This window comes from Engystomops pustulosus, chromosome 9 (genome assembly GCF_040894005.1).
Source record: "Engystomops pustulosus chromosome 9, aEngPut4.maternal, whole genome shotgun sequence".
NCBI lineage: Eukaryota > Metazoa > Chordata > Amphibia > Anura > Leptodactylidae > Engystomops > Engystomops pustulosus.
The window spans coordinates 20,239,658-20,266,105 of NC_092419.1; the positions used below are offsets into that span (position 1 = coordinate 20,239,658).

The 26,448-nt window shown below is 44.2% G+C and overlaps 1 protein-coding gene across 3 annotated transcripts in view; it reads left to right on the forward strand.

Moving 5' to 3' along the window:
* Window positions 1–26,448, forward strand: part of PCDH11X (protocadherin 11 X-linked) — an 833,337-nt gene that overhangs the window by 113,812 nt on the left and 693,077 nt on the right. The window lies entirely within an intron of this gene.

Consider the following 26,448-nt stretch of genomic DNA (forward strand, 5'->3'; position numbering starts at 1 on the left):
TATCTATCTCATATCTATCTCATATCTATCTATCTAATATATATCTATCTATCTCAATTCTTATCTTAAAGTTATAAATCATACTTTATATATCACTGTATATGATTATATTATACTATTATTATGTTAATATTATACTTTTGCACAGAGCAGTGCCCCTAGTGGCAGGACAGGGCAGGTGTAGGCTGGAGGTTGCAGATAGATATGAAGATAGCTTAAAATTAATTTTCTGCAGATTTAATGTAGAAGTTTCTAACATTTTCTGCTTTTAACATCTTAAATATTTGACAATTTATAGAATACAGTTTCTAATTATTTATTAGGATGAGATATTAATATATCCTGCAGCAGATTCCGTCCTGGAATGGAGAATTATAAATAGTTACATATATTGTAGCCGGGTCTATAAATACACATCTACTTCTTATTTGTTGGAAGTTCTGGTTAGTTTTCACAGAGATCTGTGACCTAAATGAGAGCTGGACATGATATAGTCTTCAGCAGTTACTGCTTCTGCCCTCCAAAGGCCATCACATGCCCTGGAGGAGGGGGTAGGAGGCTGCAGACCCAGCACTAGGCATCGCAAGCCCCCGGAGGATAAGAGGCTGCAGACCCAGCACTGGGCATCACAAGCACCGGAGGATAAGAGGCTGCAGACCCAGCACTGGGCATCACAAGCCCCCGGAGGATAAGAAGCTGCAGGCCCAGCACTGGGCATCACAAGCCCTGGAGGATAAGAGGCTGCAGACCCAGCACTGGGCATCACAAGCCCTGGAGGATAAGAGGCTGCAGACCCAGCACTGGGCATCACAAGCCCCCGGGGGATAAGAGGCTGCAGACCCAGCACTGGGCATCACAAGCCCCCGGAGGATAAGAAGCTGCAGACCCAGCACTGGGCATCACAAGCCCTGGAGGATAAGAGGCTGCAGAACCAGCACTGGGCATCACAAGCCCCCGGAGGATAAGAAGCTGCAGACCCAGCACTGGGCATCACAAGCCCTGGAGGATAAGAGGCTGCAGACCCAGCACTGGGCATCACAAGCCCCCGGGGGATAAGAGGCTGCAGACCCAGCACTGGGCATCACAAGCCCCCGGAGGATAAGAAGCTGCAGACCCAGCACTGGGCATCACAAGCCCTGGAGGATAAGAGGCTGCAGACCCAGCACTGGGCATCACAAGCCCCGGAGGATAACAGGCTGCAGACCCAGCACTGGGCATCACAAGCCCCCGGAGGATAAGAAGCTGCAGACCCAGCACTGGGCATCACAAACCCTGGAGGATAAGAGGCTGCAGACCCAGCACTAGGCATCGCAAGCCCCCGGAGGATAAGAGGCTGCAGACCCAGCACTGGGCATCACAAGCCCCCGGAGGATAAGAAGCTGCAGACCCAGCACTGGGCATCACAAGCACCGGAGGATAAGAAGCTGCAGACCCAGCACTGGGCATCACAAGCACCGGAGGATAAGAAGCTGCAGACCCAGCACTGGGCATCACAAGCACCGGAGGATAAGAGGCTGCAGACCCAGCACTGGGCATCACAAGCCCCCGGAGGATAAGAAGCTGCAGACCCAGCACTGGGCATCACAAGCCCTGGAGGATAAGAGGCTGCAGACCCAGCACTGGGCATCACAAGCCCTGGAGGATAACAGGCTGCAGACCCAGCACTGGGCATCACAAACCCCCGGAGGATAAGAAGCTGCAGACCCAGCACTGGGCATCACAAGCCCTGGAGGATAAGAGGCTGCAGACCCAGCACTAGGCATCGCAAGCCCCCGGAGGATAAGAGGCTGCAGACCCAGCACTGGGCATCACAAGCACCGGAGGATAAGAAGCTGCAGACCCAGCACTGGGCATCACAAGCACCGGAGGATAAGAGGCTGCAGACCCAGCACTGGGCATCACAAGCCCCCGGAGGATAAGAAGCTGCAGACCCAGCACTGGGCATCACAAGCCCTGGAGGATAAGAGGCTGCAGACCCAGCACTGGGCATCACATGCCCCTGGAGGAGGGGGGGCTGCAGACCGAGCACTGGGCATCACAAGCCCCGGAGGAGGGGAGGCTGCAGACCGAGCACTGGGCATCACAAGCCCCCGGAGGATAAGAGGCTGCAGACCCAGCACTGGACATCACAACCCCCCCGGAGGATAAGAGGCTGCGGACCCAGCACCGGGCATCACAAGCCCCAGGAGGATAAGAGGCTGCAGACCCAGCACTGGGCATCACAAGCCCCTAGAGCAGTGATGGCGAACCTTTTAGAGACCGAGTGCCCAAACTACAACCAAAATCCACTTATTTACATTGAAGTGCCAACATGGCATTTTAAGCAGCAACTTATTGCTACCTGTTCTTTCACATTTTTCAATCGTATCGGCCCCCTGAGGCCACCAATAAAGTTGAAAGAAGGGCAAATTGAGACTCTCATTGTAGCTTCTCCCAAGGGTCTCTCTTTAGAGGAAGAATGATGGGTCCAGCAGGAAGACCTCCAAAGATAATGCAGCCCTTCTCATTTTTCCTGCAGTTCTAAACGGCCAATGAAGTGTCGCTATAAAACAGTGCTGAGAGCAGCATCTCTTAAGTTGCCTGGGACTGCAGAAAGATTTGGTGGATTTGTTCCTGTCTGGTGAACTCTGTCCTGGGGCGATAACCTGAGTGCCCACAGAAATGGCTCTGAGTGCCATCTATGTCACCCGTGCCATAGGTTCGCCACCACTGCCCTAGAGGATACAAGGCTGCAGACCCAGCACTGGGCATCACAAGCCCCTAGAGCAGTGATGGCGAACCTTTTAGAGACCGAGTGCCCAAACTACAACCAAAATCCACATATTTACCATGAAGTGCCAACATTGCATTTCAAGCAGTAACTTATTGCTACCTGTTCTTCAACATCATTCAATGTATTGGCTCTCCTAAGGCCACCAATGCAGTTGAAAAAAGGTGGGCAAATTCAGACCATCATTGTAGCTTCTCTCCAGAAAGAATAGTGGGTCCAACAGGATGACCTCCAAAGACAATGCAGTTCAGTCAACACCTTCTTACTTCTCCTGCAGTTTAAAATAGCCAGTAAAGTGTCGCTTTAATATAGCATTGAGAGCAGCATCCCTTAAGTTGCTTGGGACTGGTGGAAGATTTGGTGGATTTGGTCCTGTTTGGTGAAATTAGGGCAATGGCCTGAGTGCCCACAGAAAGGGCTCCGAGTGCCACCTCTGGCACCCGTGCCATAGGTTCGCCACCACTGCCCTAGAGGATACAAGGCTGCAGACCCAGGGCTTAGATAAGCCAAAAGCAAACAGTGCTACAATATACTAAGAGGAGGCCAAAACTATCCAGCCCTGCAACATACTAAATATAAGAAGAGGAATCTGATATTAGTGACTTCTCCTTATAGTTCTACTTCAGGAATCATTTATTAAAATCCAGAGACTCACACAGATGTTTTTTTCCACTCTTATTGATAGAAGGAACATGATACAAAGTAGCAACATCTCAGCACTTTCATTTGTTTCACTAACATCAGTTACATTTCGGCTGATTTTGGCTGCTCTGAGGTTCTGTTTCCTTTGGATCGCGCTCAGTCACAGGCCGATCTGTGCTTTGTGTTTTCTGACAATACGTGACCTATATAGCAGCCGATAACGATGCTCTCATTATTGTGTGTTCTCACCGGGTTGTACACAGGTATTATCAATTATTAACTATTTCCCAGATCTGTCTGATTTTCCTCTGTTTCATATATTCTGCCTCATGGTCCAAACATCTTGTTATAATAAATGACCAAAGGCAAAGACTGACTAATAGACAGAAGTAGATACTCAGAGCGTCCTGTGTCCCCATCATCATAGTGAGGAGCCCAACATGTTACCAGGAGCCTCATCCAATCATTCAGTGTTATTAAATAAGATGTATAATTAACCCACATAGGAAACCTGTATATCCATCATCCTATATCGCATCCTGTATTATACTCCAGAGCTGCACTCACTATTCTGCTGCTGGTGCAGACACTGTGTACATACATGACATTACTTATCCTGCACTGATCCTGAGTTACATCCTGTATTATACCCCAGAGCTGCACTCACTATTCTGCTGCTGGTGCGGTCACTGTGTACATACATGACATTACTTATCCTGTACTTATCCTGAGTTACATCCAGTATTATACTCCAGAGCTGCACTCACTATTCTGCTGCTGGTGTAGTCACTGTGTACATACATGACATTACTTATCCTGTACTGATCCTGAGTTACATCCTGTATTATACTCCAGAGCTGCACTCACTATTCTGCTGCTGGTGCAGTCACTGTGTACATACATGACATTACTTATCCTGTACTGATCCTGAGTTACATCCTGTATTATACTCCAGAGCTGCACTCACTATTCTGCTGCTGGTGCAGTCACTGTGTACATACATGACATTACTTATCCTGTACTGATCCTGAGTTACATCCTGTATTATACTCCAGAGCTGCACTCACTATTCTGCTGTACATATATAGGCAGTGGTGATCTCCTCAACATATAATATCTGTATGAACAGGAGATTATTAGGAGCATTATGCTAAAATGTATTTTGCTCAATGTTCTTTTAGTTCTGGCCCTAAATTCTGGAAAAATGAGTAAAATAATCCTGACTTGAGAAATATTGCCAGCTAATACTCCGCTTGTGAGCGGCTCTGTGGCCCTTTATGTGACCATTATTCCCGAGGAGAGGATTTCTATGAACTGAATAATTTTAAGTGTGCAGAATAGAAAGTTATTTAACGTGTACAGGACTCAGCATCATCTGCCGCAGGAAGAAGCCACAGATCAAAGGCTCCGCTCCATGCACTGAGCCCAAGATACCAAATCACTGCCGTCCGCATCCCTGTTATATGTCTAATCTGCTCCGTATAAAGGGCATCGGATTTTAATACGTAAATGAGTAATATGTAAAATTTTAAATGTTAAGGCAATCAATATATAGAGCAGAGAGAAAATAATCTCTGCATCTGATAACTGGACAATTTAGCTTAGATAAATTAGTATTTTATTAGCTCTATGGTAATAATCTAACATTTACATGTAATATTATACTTCCCCCTATGTACAGGAATATAACTTCTATAATACTGCCCCCTATGTACAGGAATATAACTACTATAATACTGCCCCCTATGTATAAGAATATAACTACTATAATACTGCCCTCTATGTACAGGAATATAACTACTATAATACTGCCTCCTATGTACAAGAATATAACTACTATAATACTGCCCCCTATGTACAAGAATATAACTACTATAAACTGCCCCCTATGTACAAGAATATAACTACTATAATACTGCCCCCTATGTACAAGAATATAACTACTATAATACTGCCCCCTATGTACAAGAATATAACTACTATAATATTGCCCCCTATGTATAAGAATATAACTACTATAATACTGCCCCCTATGTACAGGAATATAACTACTATAATACTGCCCTCTATGTACAAGAATATAACTACTATAATACTGCCCCCTATGTACAGGAATATAACTACTATAATACTGCCCCCTATGTACAAGAATATAACTACTATAATACTGCCCCCTATGTACAAGAATATAACTACTATAAACTGCCCCCTATGTACAAGAATATAACTACTATAATACTGCCCCCTATGTACAAGAATATAACTACTATACTACTGCCCCCTATGTACAAGAATATAACTACTATAATACTGCCCCCTATGTACAAGAATATAACTACTATAATACTGCCCCCTATGTACAGGAATATAACTACTATAATACTGCCACCTATGTACAAGAATATAACTACTATAATACTGCCCCCCTATGTACAAGAATATAACTACTATAATACTGCCCCCTATGTACAAGAATATAACTACTATAATACTGCCCCCTATGTACAAGAATATAACTACTATAATACTGCCCCCTATGTACAAGAATATAACTACTATAATACTGCCCCCTATGTACAGGAATATAACTACTATAAACTGCCCCCTATGTGCAAGAATATAACTACTATAATACTGCCCCCTATGTACAAGAATATAACTACTATAAACTGCCCCCTATGTACAAGAATATAACTACTATAATACTGCCCCCTATGTACATGAATATAACTACTATAATACTGCCCCCTATGTACAAGAATATAACTACTATAATACTGCCCCCTATGTACAAGAATATAACTACTATAATACTGCCCCCTATGTACAAGAATATAACTACTATAATACTGCCCCCTATGTACAAGAATATAACTACTATAATACTGCCCCCTATGTACAAGAATATAACTACTATAATACTGCCCCCTATGTACAAGAATATAACTACTAAAATACTGCCTCCTATGTACAGGAATATAACTACTATAATACTGCCCCCTATGTACAGGAATATAACTACTATAATACTGCCCCCTATGTACAAGAATATAACTATTATAATACTGCCCCCTATGTACAGGAATATAACTACTATAATACTGTCCCCTATGTACAAGAATATAACTACTATAATACTGCCCCTATGTACAGGAATATAACTACTATAATACTGCCCCCTATGTACAAGAATATAACTACTATAATACTGTTTAGGGATATGACTGCTATAATCTCGTGTCTGTGCCCCTGTGTAGTATAAACAACAGTATGCTGCGGGGTTGGTCATGTGGCGGCTGTTTTTCCTGATACTTGGAGTTGGATGGCGGTATATATTTAGCTTCTGCTCTCTTGTTCCTTCAGTGGAGCCGAGGTCTCATTTTAACCCATGTGCCACCTCTCGCTGGGTATAACAATGTGTTCTCAGTATCTGACAAGTGTACTGGCAGCTGGCGCGGGAAGCTTGGCATGTGTACAATGAGGGATCCTCACCAGGCAGGGCGGCAGAGCTGGTGATTGAATCCGTCCCATACAAGTGTGGGCAGCGCTGCGGCCGGGCGGTATGAAGACTTGCTGACTAGCGGGAGCAGCTGCAGCGCTGTAAACCTTACCGATCACCGCCATGAAAGTATAGAGGTGGGAAATTAATGCTCCATTAGAAATGTCTCGCTCAGATTTGTTTTAAAAAAAAAGTAAAGATTTTTACCTCTAAATTAACATCTTATCTCAGCCCTCGGCTCCGAGCGCCCTGAAAGGGGATTTTATTAGCCGCAGTAATGAAGAAAGTTCTACCAATGGCCCCGGCTCAGCGCCCAAATACTAATGCGCTACTAATGAGTTAGGAAATCCATGTGAGCAGGTGACGAGGGATCAAGTCATGGCATGTATGATCTGTAATGGCCATGTATGGTGGGGAGTGCTCCTGTGATGTGGTCACCTCTGATCTGATGGTCATGTCTGGTGGAGAGTGCTCCTGTGATGTGGCCACCTATGATCTGATGGTCATGTATGGTAGAGAGTGCTCCTGTGATGTGGTCACCTCTGATCTGATGGTCATGTATGGTGGAGAGTGCTCCTGTGATGTGGTCACCTATGATCTGATGGTCATGTATGGTAGAGAGTGCTCCTGTGATGTGGTCACCTATGATCTGATGGTCATGTATGGTGGAGAGTGCTCCTGTGATGTGGTCACCTATGATCTGATGGTCATGTATGGTAGAGAGTGCTCCTGTGATGTGGTCACCTATGATCTGATGGTTATGTCTGGTGGAGAGTGCTCCTGTGATGTCATATGGTCACCTCTGATCTGACGGTTATGAATGGTGGAGAGTGCTCCTGTGATGTGGTCACCTCTGATCTGATGGTCATGTATGGTGGAGAGTGCTCCTGTGATGTAGTCACCTCTGATCTGATGGTCATGTATGGTGGAGAGTGCTCCTGTGATGTGGTCACCTCTGATCTGATGGTCATGTATGGTGGAGAGTGCTCCTGTGATGTAGTCACCTCTGATCTGATGGTCATGTATGGTGGAGAGTGCTCCTGTGATGTGGTCACCTCTGATCTGATGGTCATGTCTGGTGGACAGTGCTCCTGTGATGTGGTCACCTGTGATCTGATGGTCATGTATGGTGGAGAGTGGTCCTGTGATGTGGTTACCTCTGATCTGATGGTCATGTCTGGTGGAGAGTGCTCCTGTGATGTGGTTACCTCTGATCTGATGGTCATGTCTGGTGGAGAGTGCTCCTGTGATGTGGTTACCTCTGATCTGATGGTCATGTATGGTGGAGAGTGCTCCTGTGATGTGGTCACCTCTGATCTGATGGTCATGTATGGTAGAGAGTGCTCCTGTGATGTGGTCACCTATGATCTGATGGTTATGTCTGGTGGAGAGTGCTCCTGTGATGTCATATGGTCACCTCTGATCTGACGGTTATGAATGGTGGAGAGTGCTCCTGTGATGTGGTCACCTCTGATCTGATGGTCATGTATGGTGGAGAGTGCTCCTGTGATGTAGTCACCTCTGATCTGATGGTCATGTATGGTGGAGAGTGCTCCTGTGATGTGGTCACCTCTGATCTGATGGTCATGTATGGTGGAGAGTGCTCCTGTGATGTAGTCACCTCTGATCTGATGGTCATGTATGGTGGAGAGTGCTCCTGTGATGTGGTCACCTCTGATCTGATGGTCATGTCTGGTGGACAGTGCTCCTGTGATGTGGTCACCTGTGATCTGATGGTCATGTATGGTGGAGAGTGGTCCTGTGATGTGGTTACCTCTGATCTGATGGTCATGTATGGTGGAGAGTGCTCCTGTGATGTGGTTACCTCTGATCTGATGGTCATGTCTAGTGGAGAGTGCTCCTGTGATGTGGTTACCTCTGATCTGATGGTCATGTCTGGTGGAGAGTGCTCCTGTGATGTGGTCACCTCTGATCTGATGGTCATGTCTGGTGGAGAGTGCTCCTGTGATGTCATATGGTCAACTCTGATCTGACGGTTATGAATGGTGGAGAGTGCTCCTGTGATGTCATATGGTCACCTCTGATCTGATGGTCATGTCTGGTGGAGAGTGCTCCTGTGATGTGGTCACCTCTGATCTGATGGTTATTAATGGTGGAGAGTGCTCCTGTGATGTGGTCACCTATGATCTGATGGTCATGTATGGTGGAGATTGCTCCTGTGATGTGGTCACCTATGATCTGATGGTCATGTATGGTGGAGAGTGCTCCTGTGATGTGGTCACCTCTGATTTGATGGCCATGTGTGGTGGAGAGTGCTCCTGTAATGTCTCCTCTGATTTGATGGTCATGTATGGTGGAGAGTGCTCCTGTGATGTGGTCACCTCTGATTTGATGGTCATGTATGGTGGAGATTGCTCCTGTGATGTGGTCACCTATGATATGATGGCCATGTATGGTGGAGAGTGCTCCTGTGATGTGGTCGCCTCTGATCTGATGGTCCTGTGTGGTAGAGAGTGCTCCTGTGATGTGGTCACCTCAGATCTGATGGTCATGTCTGGTGGAGAGTGCTCCAGTGATGTGGTCACCTCAGATCTGATGGTCATGTCTGGTGGAGAGTGCTCTTGTGATGTGGTCACCTCTGATTTGATGGTCATGCATGCTGGTGAGTGCTCCTGTGATGTGGTCACCTCTGATCTGATGGCCCTGTGTGGTAGAGAGTGCTCCTGTGATGTGGTCACCTCTGATCTGATGGTCATGTCTGGTGGAGAGTGCTCCTGTGATGTGGTTACCTCTGATCTGATGGTCATGTCTGGTGGAGAGTGCTCCTGTGATGTGGTTACCTCTGATCTGATGGTCATGTCTGGTGGAGAGTGCTCCTGTGATGTGGTTACCTCTGATCTGATGGTCATGTATGGTGGAGAGTGCTCCTGTGATGTGGTCACCTCTGATCTGATGGTCATGTATGGTAGAGAGTGCTCCTGTGATGTGGTCACCTATGATCTGATGGTTATGTCTGGTGGAGAGTGCTCCTGTGATGTCATATGGTCACCTCTGATCTGACGGTTATGAATGGTGGAGAGTGCTCCTGTGATGTGGTCACCTCTGATCTGATGGTCATGTATGGTGGAGAGTGCTCCTGTGATGTAGTCACCTCTGATCTGATGGTCATGTATGGTGGAGAGTGCTCCTGTGATGTGGTCACCTCTGATCTGATGGTCATGTATGGTGGAGAGTGCTCCTGTGATGTAGTCACCTCTGATCTGATGGTCATGTATGGTGGAGAGTGCTCCTGTGATGTGGTCACCTCTGATCTGATGGTCATGTCTGGTGGACAGTGCTCCTGTGATGTGGTCACCTGTGATCTGATGGTCATGTATGGTGGAGAGTGGTCCTGTGATGTGGTTACCTCTGATCTGATGGTCATGTATGGTGGAGAGTGCTCCTGTGATGTGGTTACCTCTGATCTGATGGTCATGTCTAGTGGAGAGTGCTCCTGTGATGTGGTTACCTCTGATCTGATGGTCATGTCTGGTGGAGAGTGCTCCTGTGATGTGGTCACCTCTGATCTGATGGTCATGTCTGGTGGAGAGTGCTCCTGTGATGTCATATGGTCAACTCTGATCTGACGGTTATGAATGGTGGAGAGTGCTCCTGTGATGTCATATGGTCACCTCTGATCTGATGGTCATGTCTGGTGGAGAGTGCTCCTGTGATGTGGTCACCTCTGATCTGATGGTTATTAATGGTGGAGAGTGCTCCTGTGATGTGGTCACCTATGATCTGATGGTCATGTATGGTGGAGATGGCTCCTGTGATGTGGTCACCTATGATCTGATGGTCATGTATGGTGGAGAGTGCTCCTGTGATGTGGTCACCTCTGATTTGATGGCCATGTGTGGTGGAGAGTGCTCCTGTAATGTCTCCTCTGATTTGATGGTCATGTATGGTGGAGAGTGCTCCTGTGATGTGGTCACCTCTGATTTGATGGTCATGTATGGTGGAGATTGCTCCTGTGATGTGGTCACCTATGATATGATGGCCATGTATGGTGGAGAGTGCTCCTGTGATGTGGTCGCCTCTGATCTGATGGTCCTGTGTGGTAGAGAGTGCTCCTGTGATGTGGTCACCTCAGATCTGATAGTCATGTCTGGTGGAGAGTGCTCCAGTGATGTGGTCACCTCAGATCTGATGGTCATGTCTGGTGGAGAGTGCTCTTGTGATGTAGTCACCTCTGATTTGATGGTCATGAATGCTGGCGAGTGCTCCTGTGATGTGGTCACCTCTGATCTGATGGCCCTGTGTGGTAGAGAGTGCTCCTGTGATGTGGTCACCTCTGATCTGATGGTCATGTCTGGTGGAGAGTGCTCCAGTGATGTGGTCACCTCAGATCTGATGGTCATGTCTGGTGGAGAGTGCTCTTGTGATGTGGTCACCTCTGATTTGATGGTCATGCATGGTGGCGAGTGCTCCTGTGATGTGGTCACCTCTGATCTGATGGCCCTGTGTGGTAGAGAGTGCTCCTTTGATGTCATGTGGTCACCTATAATCTGATGGCCATGTATGGTGGAGAGTGCTCCTGTGATGTCATGTGGTCACCTCTGATCTGATGGTCATGTCTGGTGGAGAGTGCTCCTGTGATGTGGTCACCTATGATCTGATGGTAATGTATGGTGGAGAGTGCTCCTGTGATGTGGTCACCTCTGATATGATGGTCATGTCTGGTGGAGCGTGCTTCTGTGATGTGGTCACCTCTGATCTGATGGTCATGTATGGTGGAGAGTGCTCCTGTGATGTGGTCACCTCTGATCTGATGGTCATGTCTGGTGGAGTAACCAGTTTTTTGCTATGGCCATGAATGATAGAGTGATATCATGATGTCAAGTATGGAGATGTGATCTGGTCATGAATGACCTTGGTGATGGATAGTAAAATGATGTGATATGGAGTATATGATATGAAGTATACTATAGGCAAAGTAGGGAAAGTGTTAGGGTAAGTTACCCTTTATTATATATGATGATAAAAGGTGAATCTGATTGTATGATGACCACTGTAGCATGGTGTAGCATATGGCAATGGACTGAATTATAGCAAGAGGTGACCCTTTATTATGAGATATAAGAGATCACAGTCTCCTGTGGCTTCCTATCCAATTGTAGTTCCTCAGTTTTTCAATCTTTTTGTTTGGATGCATAAAAAAAAACCTTGCAAACTTGTCTGTGCTGCTCACTCCTCAGCTTTCAGCCCCCACCTTTGTGTTCCTATACAACTCCTCCCTCCCCCTCTCTGATGTCAGCGTATCACTAGCTCTGTTGAGCAGGAGCAGGTAGGTGGGGGCTGAGAGCTGAGGAGTGAGCAGCACATACAAGTCATGTGTTTTTTTTTAATACATCCAAACCAAAACAAACCTGGGACTCAAAACAGGATTATGTCAGGGTGCAAGGTAAGTTATAACACAAAATTATATTGTAATGCAAAGGCAGAAAGGCAAATTGGGAATCCAGCTGTAATGAACTTCTGTAACCTGTTTTTAGTGAATATGAGATCCCTGGTGACAGGTTCCCTTTAAAGACTGAGTTCCCCTTTAAATCTCAAGTTGCTTGAGTAAATTTTTCTGAAGTTCACATTTCCCAGAGTCCTTGCTGTTTTCCTTTTCATCAGTTCTTGCCTGACATCCTAACATCTCAGGACACTCGTCTCCATCCAGCGATGTGATGCAACTTTGATGATTTCTGCTTTTCCTTTCTATTTTTGAGCTTATTAAGTGAAAGAAATAGAAACATGGAGGACAAAAACAAGAATAAGTCATCTGATATTGGGTATCTAGATAGCAGCAGGAATTAGTGTAACTATAAGATAAGATATGAGGCTATGCATTATCCATACATATTAATATATATATATATATATATATATATATATATATATATATATATATATATGTATCAAATTATATACTACAGGGCTACAAACTGATGTTACTGGATTGTATCAGGAAACATCATGAAACCATAAACTTCAAAGTGATAAAAAAGCTATTATTATTACTTCTTCTAATACAGTAACTACTAGTATGATAACAATATTAGTACTACTAATAATAATACTTATGAACAAAATATATATTTAAAAAAAACAATTTTCCCTGGATGGCTTCTTTGAATTATACTGATTCAATTTCAGAGTAAAACAATTAACAAATAACAATAAAATTAAAAAAAATAAATAAATAAAAGTAATAATTATTAATTATATTAATCCAATAAACACAATGAAATACAAAATAGATTACAAAATAATACTAAGTATTAATTAGAAATGATTCACTTTAATTATAATTACTTATATTAATATTATTTATATTACTGTATATTATTGACTTTTTAAATAGAAAAAAAAAAAAACAAGCCCTGATAGTTTTGGTAAGTTAGATATTGACGTAAATTATACTTTATGCCTAAGAAACATTAAAGTTTATAATTATAAATTATAATAAAATAATTTCAAAAATAAAAAAAAAAAATGATCAGAGAATCTAAAAATGTTAACAAAACTGATGTTTATATGAATTGTTTAAATAAACATCCTGAGAAAGTGATACATTATAAATAATAGTAACAAAGATAATAATAACATCTTAATGCCCAAGAGCTGCAGAAGATCGAACACGACTGAACATCCTTCTAGAAGTATTGGTGTAAGGACATATCCTCCCTATAAGCCACTGGCACAAAAAGGGATATAAATAGGGTAAATAGTAAGAAGAATAATAGTAATAATAATAACAGTAATAATAATAATTATTATTATTATTATTTAAAAAAAATTAAAGGAAATTTACCATTTGATTTGATGCATTATGAAGCAAACATACCCTGAGAATGCTGTAGCTACACTGATGCAGGATCATATCTTGGTTAATCCCTGTGCTGAGTGGTTTTGCTGAAAAAACAATCACGGGATCAGATTTCCACTCAATCATGCCGGCTTTCATGCAACAGAAATCTGGTGGCGTGGCCGTCGGACAACCCTACGGATTCGGAAAAACTGCAGAATTTAAAAAACGAAATGTGTTGCAAGATCAAGGACTTACATGCACCGGGAAGAAGAAGGTGAACTCCGGTGGACTTCGGCGCAGCAGCGACACCTGGTGGATATCAGACATACGGACCTTAGTGAATCCCGACAAAACCCGAATCCACGTCGGAGAACACGCTGCGGGATCGTGACAGGACCGGGTAAGTAAATGAGCCCCAATGTCTCTTTTGGTTACCATGAAGGGCACCTCCCTTATCATCAAGCCTGACTTACAAGAAGCCTAATGACATGATGTGGGATTAAACCAAACCAGAATATCTATTCCCGAAGGAACTGATTCCCAGGTGTAGCTTTAAATAATTGAAATTTGGGAAATTTATTTTAAGCTGCTTTTTATTTCAGTTTTGGAATTGACGTCTTGGATTTTGGATTTCTATGAATCCTCCTGATGGAAGGAACAATAATCTAATATTAGCAGCGTGTTGATCTCCCGCCATTCCCGGATGTAGCGGTTACAATGTATTGTGCACATGTGATTAGGCAGTGAGGACTGTGTTTATCGCTGGTGACGGACAGTATCGGCGAGCATTGTCCTTATCAGCCGCTCGGTGACTGCTCCGTGTGTCATCATTCATCATCTTCCTCCTCGGGAGAAGTAGGTCACCCGCAGACAGGACGCCGCACGTCTGGAGTAACCTGTTACCAGAACCTTGTGCACAATCCTGCGCCACGTCCATGGTGGAATGAAACCTTCCCTTCATGTAATGGTCAATAGGAATATTTGGGTCTGGGAATTCCCGTCTTCCCGGCTTAGATCCTGGATTGTCCCCCCGGGAGAACGTGTTTCTACTGTAATGCTCTAATGTAATTTTTGAAGGGTTGGAAGATGGATGGCGACGGCACAACGGCAGCCTAAACGCTTCTGCTGGTGATATAACGTAACGCTATCAGCTCCGCGCTCTGTATGTAAAGCGTTTCTCATTACTAGACCCGGGGAATTAATTTCCATGGACACTAGCCGCCCGGTACTGACGTCGAAAGGAATAACTGCTTTGTAATTGGTGTCCCTTAAAGGGGAAGTCTTCTTCTGGTTGCTATAGCATCAAAGTGCCACCCTCCTCCCATTACCAGAACATGAGGGACCCCAAACTTTAGGCAGGGGCTGAAAAGTTCTGAATCTGTTCTTTGGCTCTTCTTGGTATGGGCTAGGGACATGTAGACGGACTTTGTACGGATCAGGGACATATCTGTAGATGGACCTTTGAAAATCTATGATTTCAAATCAAACCCACCAAATAAAAGGCTACAAACAGAATATTCTCTGACCCAATGTCCAGCAGTATTTTAATATAAGACTATGATGAAGGGGTTTGATTCTGTGGCTCTGTAGCTTAGCAGTGGCCTTGGTGCAGCTCAACCTCTGCTGCATGTGAATTGTAGCTGAGCTGCAGTAACCTGGCTCGGCCACTGCACAGATTATGGCGCTGTCTACTGCTGGCTCCATACAGGGACTAATCCTCCTTGAAAGGGAAGCTGTCAGCTTCCAGGCCAGATGTACTTCCAGCCTGGACAGTTGGCACTGGGTGAGAAAAGGTGCACCTTGTGCCGTGGCCACACCCATGGTGCATCAAATGCTCATTTGCATATAAAAATGTATGAGATTTGTCATGCCAAATAGGATACTTCACCTTTATATGTCAACCAGGAGCTTTTAGGCCCCTTTAAAAGGGATTTCTCAATAATACAGATATGGTGTATGGTGATGTCCAGAGGCCCGAGCCTGGCGACCTCTGATCTCCTGCCAGCGGGGACATAGGGAAGCACATTGTGAAATGTTGCTGTGCCCGAGCCCTGTTATATTGCCTTCTAAAATCAACTTTTAAAATTATGCTAATGTTTAATTATGCTTTCTGGTGTGTTACCACAGCCCCTCCATAATGTAGCTTCACAGGCTGTTATACTGTCTTCCCCTCCACTTTTGTTCCTTTAGCATTTCCCCCTTCTTCTGCCTGATGTTATCTCAAACAGTGAAAGGGGGAAGTGCTCCTGCACAGTGTAACAGCCTGTGGATCTACACCATGAAAAGGCTCTGTTAACACTTCCCCAGTGCCCTTTAGGTTCATTACCATAATTAGAAAAGTCAATTTCAGAAAGAAAGATCCCATTGACAAGAAATATAAGAAGAATGCCAGCGTTACTGCTGCTGGATCTATGAGTAAGTGTCCCTGGTTGATCAGGATGGATTGTCATGGTAGATTTCCTAATTTCTCTTTTTAATAAGATCTCTGCTTGCTGTCAGTTAAAAATAATTATTTCAGTTTACACCTGAGCACAACAAATCCAGCAGCACAAACTAATCTGCTGCAGGGAATGAGCCCAGAACCTGGGACCAGGTGTCCTGACGTCTTTATTCTAATTGGTTAATAAATCTCATCCACTTTCCTGCTGCAGAACGTTGCATCAGGTCCGGCAGTCACTTCGCTTTCATACTCCTCTGATAATCTGCAGGTTCACTAATCCAGGAGTCTCCTGGCGATGGATTTTTAGGATCTGTCACACAGCGGTTTCTGTCATCTGTAAATAATTGTTTATTAGCATCTGATGACCCGGCGACAAACTGATACAAAGTGACGGTAATGTGATTATGTGACAGCAGGCGCCGCAACCCCGGGGCACGAAAGGAGATTCGAATACTAACAAGATACAAACTAGGTACTGACCTGACAGCAGGAGCAGAAATAATAGAAGAAACCAAGTCATTGACTGCACCAGCAGAATAGTGAGCGCAGCTCTGGAGTATAACACAGGATGTAACTCAGGATCAGTACAGGATAAGTAATGTCATGTATGTACACAGTGACTGCACCAGCAGAATAGTGAGCGCAGCTCTGGAGTATAACACAGGATGTAACTCAGGATCAGTACAGAATAAGTAATGTCATGTATGTACACAGTGACTGCACCAGCAGCAGAATAGTGAGGGCAGCTCTGGAGTATAATACAGGATGTAACTCAGGATCAGTACAGGATAAGTAATGTCATGTATGTACACAGTGACTGCACCAGCAGAATAGTGAGCGCAGCTCTGGAGTATAACACAGGATGTAACTCAGGATCAGTACAGGATAAGTAATGTCATGTATGTACACAGTGACTGCACCAGCAGCAGAATAGTGAGTGCAGCTCTGGAGTATAATACAGGATGTAACTCAGGATCAGTACAGGATAAGTAATGTCATGTATGTACACAGTGACTGCACCAGCAGCAGAATAGTGAGTGCAGCTGTGGAGTATAATACAGGATGTAACTCAGGATCAGTACAGGATAAGTAATGTCATGTATGTACACACTGACTGCACCAGCAGCAGAATAGTGAGTGCAGCTGTGGAGTATAATACAGGATGTAACTCAGGATCAGTACAGGATAAGTAATGTCATGTATGTACACACTGACTGCACCAGCAGCAGATTAGTGAGTGCAGCTCTGGAGTATAATACAGGAAGTAACTCAGGATCAGTACAGGATAAGTAATGTCATGTATGTACACAGTGACTGCACCAGCAGCAGAATAGTGAGTGCAGCTCTGGGGTATAATACAGGAGGTAACTCAGGATCAGTACAGGTTAAGTAATGTCATGTATGTGCATAGTGACTGCACCAGCAGCAGAATAGTGAGTGCCGCTCTGGGATATAATACAGGATGTAACTCAGGATCAGTACAGGATAAGTAATGTCATGTATGTACACAGTGACTGCACCAGCACCAGGATAGTGAGTGCAGCTCTGGAGTATAATACAGGATGTAACTCAGGATCAGTACAGGGTAAGTAATGTCATGTATGTACACAGTGACTGCACCAGCAGCAGAATAGTGAGTGCAGCTCTGGGGTATAATACAGGAGGTAACTCAGGATCAGTACAGGTTAAGTAATGTCATGTATGTGCATAGTGAATGCACCAGCAGCAGAATAGTGAGTGCCGCTCTGGGATATAATACAGGATGTAACTCAGGATCAGTACAGGATAAGTAATGTCATGTATGTACACAGTGACTGCACCAGCACCAGGATAGTGAGTGCAGCTCTGGAGTATAATACAGGATGTAACTCAGGATCAGTACAGGGTAAGTAATGTCATGTATGTACACAGTGACTGCACCAGCAGCAAGATAGTGAGTGCAGCTCTGGAGTATAATACAGTGGCTTGTCTCTGTATGGTGACAGTGTATTATACAATGCGAGAGAACAATCATCATTTCGTACATTATAATAATCTGTCCCGGTGTAGATGCTCCTTTGATACCGGTGAGATGAGGCCCAGACACCCGGGAGAGGCGCAGCTCCTGGAGATTATCAGGCTTACGGATAACAAGATGAACTTGAGGCTTTTTTAGGCTTTGAGATGAAGCAGGACACTGGAGCCGGTTAATCCCTGTGACAATACAGTGGTCACGGCTACGTGTGCGCAGGCTGCACCTGATAAGTCGGCTCTAAAGAGAGAATCCATCCTGGTATTAGCGGGTCTGTAACCTCAGATCTTCTTAGTGTCTGCTACATGGAGCCTGATGTACGCTCTGTGAGCACAGATGATTAGATTGTGAGCTCTGCTGCACCCGCTCGTGCCGCACATGTAAAGTCTCTGAGTGGTGGATGCATTTGCTGCAGTCGCTGAGCAGTAAACGTCCTTTAGCCGGAACCCGATGCTCCTGAATCATTGGTAATCGGGTGTGGACCCGCGATAATACGGGTAAATTACCGGATAATCCACTAATATAACACGGACTGGGAGAGATGTATCAATAATCTGGATATTAGTAAGAATATTACTGTAATGTAGACTCTGCAAGTCCAGAATTACTTATAGTCCTGGAAATTTACTGGATAGTCCAAAAATATGGCATGCAGTCATCTAGAAAGAGATTGGTAATATGTGCAAATCGGGAGGACCAAAAACATCAATAATTTATAATGTTTGAGAATAAAAAATAATATAGCAACATTACTGTATATACTCCAGTATAAGACGAGGCACCGAATTTTAACACAAAAAAACTGTAAAACTATTGACTCTTGTAGAAGCCTATGTTGGGAAATTTAGTGGTCACAGCTTCCATCCAGTATATAGCTAGGAAGACCATGCTCTCTAGTCCCCTGGCCCCCAGTATATAGCTAGCCCATGTCTTCTAGTATATAGAAAGCCAGCCCCTGACCCCCAGTATATAACTAGCTCATGCCTTCTAGTATATAGCTAGCCAGCCAATACCTTTCAATATATAGCAAGCCAGTCCATGCCCCCTAGTATGTAGCCAGCCAGCCCCCTAGCCCCCAGTATATAGCTAGCCCCCTGACCCCCAATATATAGCCAGCCAATTCATGTCCCTTAGTATATAACAAGCCCCTGCCCCCTACTATATAGCTAGCCCATGGCTTCTAGTATATAGCTAGCCAGCCAGCCAGCCCCCTGAACTGCAGTAGGATAGCCAGCCAGCTCCCTGACCCGAGTATATAGCCAGCCCCTACTCCCCAAGAATATAAAAACGAACAAACTCTGTACTTGCCTTTCGTACGCCCCTGCAGGTCCTCTTCTTTCTTACGATGCTCCGGCTCCGCGCTCCATGCCATCGGCAAGCACACACTATGATGTCAGCAAGCAGCTGACGTCATGGTGTGTGCGACAACAACGCGCAGGGACACAGAGCGCGAGCATCGTGTGAAAGAAGAGGACCTGCGGGGAGCGGGGGAAAGATGAGTACAGAGTTTGTTTTTTTTATAGACTCGAGTAAAAGCTGATTTAGGCTTTTTGAGCACATTGTTTGTGCTGGGAAACTCGGCTTATACTCGAGTATATAAGATAATCCTGGAATTTGCACTCAATATTCTATTGATCTACAATTTGGAGATGATCTGATGCATCACAAATTTTATTAACTATTGATTATCTGGATTGTCAATGATATAACCCTAAAAATGTTGCCAATCATTTTTGAATTTTTCTAACTTTTTTTTCCTACTCAAAAATGAGTAAAAATCCATTGATCGTTTAGCTGATTGTTTAATTGAAATCTGATCCCAGGAAAGTCCATGCCAATAAATCCTCCAGATTGTGTAATCCCTTAATTCCTTAGAAATTCAACATTTTCTGCGTTGGCGACTTGAAAGTAAGACAGAGGATGGCGGCGGTCCAGTGGCAGCGCGCCCTGCCAGGCTCTGATAACACTTCCTGTTGGCCTGTAGGAGTTGCATCTTGGATGGCAGCCATCTTCATTTTACAAGAGTATTACTGGCCTGAAATGAGAACGATTCTCCCAAGAACATAAAGGTTCATGGGAAGAAAAACTGTGATGGCTCCAATAACACAAATAACGACACAGAGGCAGAAGGAAGCGGAGGGGGAGGGGCTACGGGGGGCGTTCAGGATCAGACTGAAAACAGACACTCACAGAACTAGAATTGTAGAAATTGATACAAAGTAACATGTTCTGGAGAAGAGGAAGAGGTAGACTGCATGATTAAACACAGGCACATACAGGCTGCAGTTCCCCCATACCCAGGGACTCACCATATGCTACTGGTAGGGAGCCATTTAATGTGAAATAAAGTTTTATAAAGTACTGAAATTATTCAAAATACTGACCAAGGCATTTTGAAAATGTCACCAGCTAAAAATCACATTCCTGTTGACAGATTCGCTTTAAGTATTGCCCTTGGAGAGATGTATAATCAGAGCTTTGTGTATGTTAGTAGCAGCAGAGCTGTGGAATATAAATCCTTATTCCAAAACCGTGGCTCTTTACAAGAGCACTGAGGGGGTGTCCTCACACTGCTGTTCTCTTTACAGCAAGTGTTAGGTAGTGTCCCTGGAGAGATGAGTAATCAGACCTTTGTGTAGGTTGTTAGTAGCAGCAGGACTGTAAAATATGGATTTGTATTCCAGGATTGTAAATTACCCAGGAACACTGAGGTCTGTGCTCTCTGCATTAAGCTCTTCTATAGTCCTTTAATATTAATTTCCTTTAAAAAAAATACACACACATACTGTATATATATATAGTATACTATTGCATGTTACTCCTACCATACACACCCCAAAATGTTTTTTTTTAATAGGGCAATTACAAAATGAAAAAACGCCTCTATTTTCAGCCTCTGCAAACTAAATGGGTTTTGCAGCCAGATCTTGTGCAGTGAGCTCTGCAGATTTTTGTGGCCGATAACTTTAAAAAAAAAAGCATTAGCAAAGCGAGTGTATGAGCTTGGCAGCGAGTGTGCACTGATCCCAAGTGTGTGCAGTGTCATAAGTGTGACTTAGGTTTAAGGGAAGGAGTACGTTTTGGATCCTGCAACAAATAGATAAGTGCATCTACATTTTTATTTCCTGATATTCATTGTGTGTTTTTTATTGCAACCAAGTAGATCTGAAGGTATTTTACTTGCATAATCTGTATATTGTGTGGGGGGTATAGGGAGGCATTCACCTTGCTTATCTAGACATTATAGTCACAGGTGCTGCCTAATTAATAGTGGGGTGTGGCTATCTAATTAGCAGCCTTTATATACTTCTGTGGTCAGTTTGTTTGGTGGTTTGCAGCCAGATCTTGTGCAGTGAGCTCTGCAGATTTTTGTGGCCGATAACTTTAAAAAAAAAGCATTAGCAAAGCGAGTGTATGAGCTTGGCAGCGAGTGTGCACTGATCCCAAGTGTGTGCAGTGTCATAAGTGTGACTTAGGTTTAAGGGACTTAAGTTTGAGGGGCTTTAGCAGGTAACTTCTGTGTTTTGTGTTACTTTGACTGTAAATCCTTTCTGTGCATATTTATATTGTAATCCCCATTAGAATTATGGACTCCATAAGTGGCATTGCTACACGGTGTACATCCTGTGCCATGTATGCTTTCCTTGAACAGCCGTTCGAGGGGGAATACTGCTGTGTGGGGTGTGTGAAAATTGCTCATCTGGAAGCCCAGATTCTGGATCTAAATGAGCAAGTTTCAAGGCTGCGGGCAATTGATAATATGGAACGAAGTTTGCTGCTCCTGGAGCACAAACTCTCTGGGGAAGATGGTTGTGGGGAGGGAAGTATGGAGGTGCAGAATGAGGGGGCAGCTAGTTGGGTAACATGTAGAAGGCGGGGTAGAGGGAAGAGTTGTAGAGAGTCTAGTCCTGATCTGGTGCACCCCAATAAGTTTGCCAGGCTGGTGGAGGAGGGGGATATCAGCTCTGGGGTAGCAACGCTGCAGAAAGACATGGCCGCTAGCAACCAGGGGAATGTCTGCTCCAGTAAGAAGGGTAATGGGAGCACAGGCAAGGTCAGACAGGTGCTGGTAGTGGGAGATTCTATTATTAGGGGAACACACAGGGCAATCTGTCACAAAGACCGTGCATACCGAACAGTGTGTTGTTTGCCGGGTGCTCGGGTTCGGCATGTTGCGGATCGGGTTGACGGATTACTGGGAGGGGCTGGTGAGGAACCAGCGGTCATGGTCCACATTGGCACTAATGACAAAGTAACAGGTAGGTGGAAGGTCCTTAAAAATGATTTCAGAGATTTAGGCCATAAGCTCAGGGCAAGGACCTCAAAGGTAATTTTCTCCGAAATACTGCCTGTACCACGTGCCACACCAGAAAGGCAGCGGGAGATCAAGGAGGTAAATAAGTGGCTCAAAAGTTGGTGTAGGAAGGAGGGGTTTGGGTTCATGGAGAACTGGGATGACTTTTCTGTGGGCTATAGGCTCTACAGTAGGGATGGGCTGCACCTCAATGGGGAGGGGGCCGCTGTTTTAGGGGAAAAAATGGCTAGAAGGTTGGAGGAGTGTTTAAACTAGAGACCTGGGGGGAGGGCAATTACACTTGTGCAGGGCAAATAGACGGTGTACATAGAGAGCTGGGAAGGGCCATAGTCCATGGGGGAGGAAGGGGGGCTGGAATGAGATTGGGGAATAAGGACAAAAGGAATACGGACAGGGAAAACCATATAAAGTGTATGTACACAAATGCCAGAAGCCTCACAAACAAAATGGAGGAACTGGAACTCTTGATGTTGGAACGGAAATATGATATAGTGGGTATCAGCGAGACATGGCTGGACAGTAGCTATGACTGGGCTGTTACTATAGATGGTTATAGTCTTTTTAGAAAGGATCGTATAAATAAAAAAGGGGGAGGGGTTTGTTTTTATGTGAATTCTTGCCTCAAGCCCGTCCTGCGAGATGACATCAGTAACGCAAATGTGGAGTCCCTATGGGTGGAGATAAGAGGAGGGAAAAATAAAAATAAAATATTACTAGGGGTTTGTTATAAGGCTCCAAATATAATGGAGGCAGCAGAGGAAATGCTGATAAGTGAAATGGATGCGGCTTCAAAGCATGGTGAAGTACTTATCATGGGGGACTTCAATTACCCAGATATTGACTGGGGGGCAGAAACCTGCAGGTCCTTCAAAGGTAGCAGGTTCTTGTCAACAACAAAAGACAATTACCTGTCGCAACTAGTCCTGGAGCCAACAAGAGGGGGGGCACTGCTGGACCTTATCCTTACCAACAGACCTGATAGGGTATCAAAACTACAGGTTGGGGGGAACCTGGGGAATAGTGATCATAATATCATTGATTTTGTATTACGCTTTACTAAGAGCGTTAGTGAAGGGGCAACCAACACTCTAAACTTCAGGAGGGCAAATTTTCAGCAACTAAGGGAAGACCTTAAAGGCATAGACTGGGATAATGCTCTCAAGGACAAAAGCCCCCCCCAAAAATGGGACTTTTTCTCATATATTCTGAAAAAGTCCTGTGAGAAACACATACCTTATGGGAAAAAGCATAAAAGGAACAAGAAAAACCCTATGTGGCTAACTAGTCTTGTAAGGAAAGCAATAAGCGAGAAAGATAAAGCGTTTAAGGTGCTAAAACGTGAAGGTAGCGATGAGGCATTACAGGATTATAGAGAGAAAAATAAATCCTGTAAAAAGCAGATAAAGGCCGCAAAAATAGAGACTGAGAGAAATATTGCCAGGGAGAGCAAAAATAATCCCAAATTATTTTTCAAGTATATAAATGATAAGAAACTAAAAACAGAGTGTGTGGGTCCCCTTAGAAATAACATGGGGATCATGGTGGAAGGAGATGAGGAAAGGGCCAATCTACTGAATGTCGCCTTCTCAACTGTCTTTACCCAGGAAAATCCCCTGGTGGAAGACACAATGAGGAATAATGTTAATTCTTTTTATAATGTCAACAGTTTAACCCAGGAAGAGGTACGGCGCCGCCTCGCAACCACTAAGATAGATAAATCACCGGGGCCAGATGGCATACACCCCCGGGTTCTGCATGAATTATGTACGGTGATAGACAGACCGTTATTTTTAATATTTGAAGATTCACTGAGGACTGGTTATGTTCCACAGGAATGGCGCATAGCAAATGTGGTACCAATATACAAAAAAGGATCAAATAGCGATCCTGGAAACTACAGACCCGTAAGTCTAACTGCTGTGGTGGGGAAAATATTTGAGGGGTTTATTAAAGATGCTATCCTGGAGTATCTCACTGTGCACAACCTTATAACCCAGCGTCAGCATGGGTTTATGAGAGATCGGTCCTGTCAGACTAATCTGATTGGTTTCTACGAGGAGGTAAGTTCAAGACTGGATCTGGGGGACGCTGTGGATGTTGTATATCTGGACTTCTCAAAGGCATTTGACACCGTGCCACATAAAAGGTTGGTATATAAAATGAGACTGCTGGGAATAGGAGAAAATCTGTGTATCTGGGTAAGTAATTGGCTTAGTGATAGAAAACAGAGGGTGGTCATTAATGGCACATTCTCAGATTGGGTTGATGTTACCAGTGGAGTGCCACAGGGGTCAGTATTGGGGCCACTTCTTTTTAATATTTTTATTAATGACCTTGTAGTGGGTTTACACAGTCAAGTTTCAATATTTGCAGATGATACTAAGCTGTGTAAAGTAATAAATACTGAGGTCGATAGTTTAGCATTACAGAGGGATTTGTGGAAGCTTGAGGGATGGGCAGAGAAATGGTTGATGAGGTTTAATGTAGATAAATGTAAAGTTATGCACTTGGGCCATGGAAACAAAAAGTATAATTATGTTCTAAACGGTCAATTACTTAGTAAAACTGAAGCTGAAAAGGACTTGGGCGTATTGGTGGATGGTAAACTTAATTTTAGTGACCAGAGCCAGGCGGCTGCTGCTAAAGCAAATAAAATAATGGGATGTATCAAGAGAGGAATAGATTCTCATGATAAAGACATAGTTCTGCCCTTATACAAATCCCTGGTCAGACCACACATGGAATATTGTGTACAGTTTTGGGCACCAGTGTATAAAAAGGATATAATAGAGCTGGAACGGGTGCAGAGGAGAGCAACCAGGATTATTAGGGGAATGGGGGGATTAGAATACACTGACAGATTACAAAATTTGGGATTATTCAGTTTAGAAAAAAGACGACTGAGGGGAGACCTCATTACAATGTACAAATACCTGAACGGACAGTACAAGGATCTCTCCAAAGATCTTTTTATACCTAGGCCTGTGACCAGGACAAGGGGGCATCCTCTACGCCTAGAGGAGAGGCGATTTTACCATCACCATAGACAAAGGTTCTTTACTGTAAGAGCAGTGAGACTGTGGAACTCTCTGCCGCAGGAGGTTGTTATGGCCGACTCTATGTACATGTTCAAGAGAGGCCTGGATGACTTTCTGGAGAGAAAAAATATCACGGGTTATGGGGATAAAACATTTATTTAATTCTTGAAGGTTGGACTTGATGGACTTGCGTCTCCTTCCAGCCTTATATACTATGATACTATGATACTAAATGGAGTTGTCTGTGATCAGAAAACAAAGCAGTGCCCCCATTGTCTACAGGTTGTGTGTAGTACTACAGCTCGGCTCCGGTGATGTGAATTAGTAGGGTCCTGTGATCATGTGTGGGGGTCACTGCATCCTTGTCACTATCGGACCTTACTCTAGGTATATTCATGCTCTCCCATGTGATGGGTTTGTCATTTAGCTATAGGAATCCCGAAATAACAGTGGAGACTGACATGTACATTGGATCAGTGAATGGGCGGAAGCGGAATATGGATCTTTTGTTGCAATGTATCTTCATATTGTTCTGGCTCTGTAACATTGTAACAACTTATTGGGTTCTTTACTGGTTTCCTTGGTTCTTTACGGTCCTGGTGCCTGAACACCACTTTTACAGATAAGGAGACCCCAATCTTATAGTTCGGACATATTGGGTGGAAGCCTTGGTACAGTTTTGGCTTTGGGGCTCCTAGGGGACAGTCTCAGGGGGGTCCGGGGCTCCTTCTCATGGTGCGGAGCCAGAACTTCTGCTTCGGCCATCACCCAGCATTAATGCTGAGGCGCGAGGTTTTTTTAGTGCCTCCTGTAAGTAAAGCAGCACAATCAGCGTTCTGCGGAGTCGCTCCTTATGAATATTTTTATTGGATTTTCTTTCCTTTTACACTTTCAAGGACGGAATAATTTGCATTTTAATGGCAGTAGTTTAATA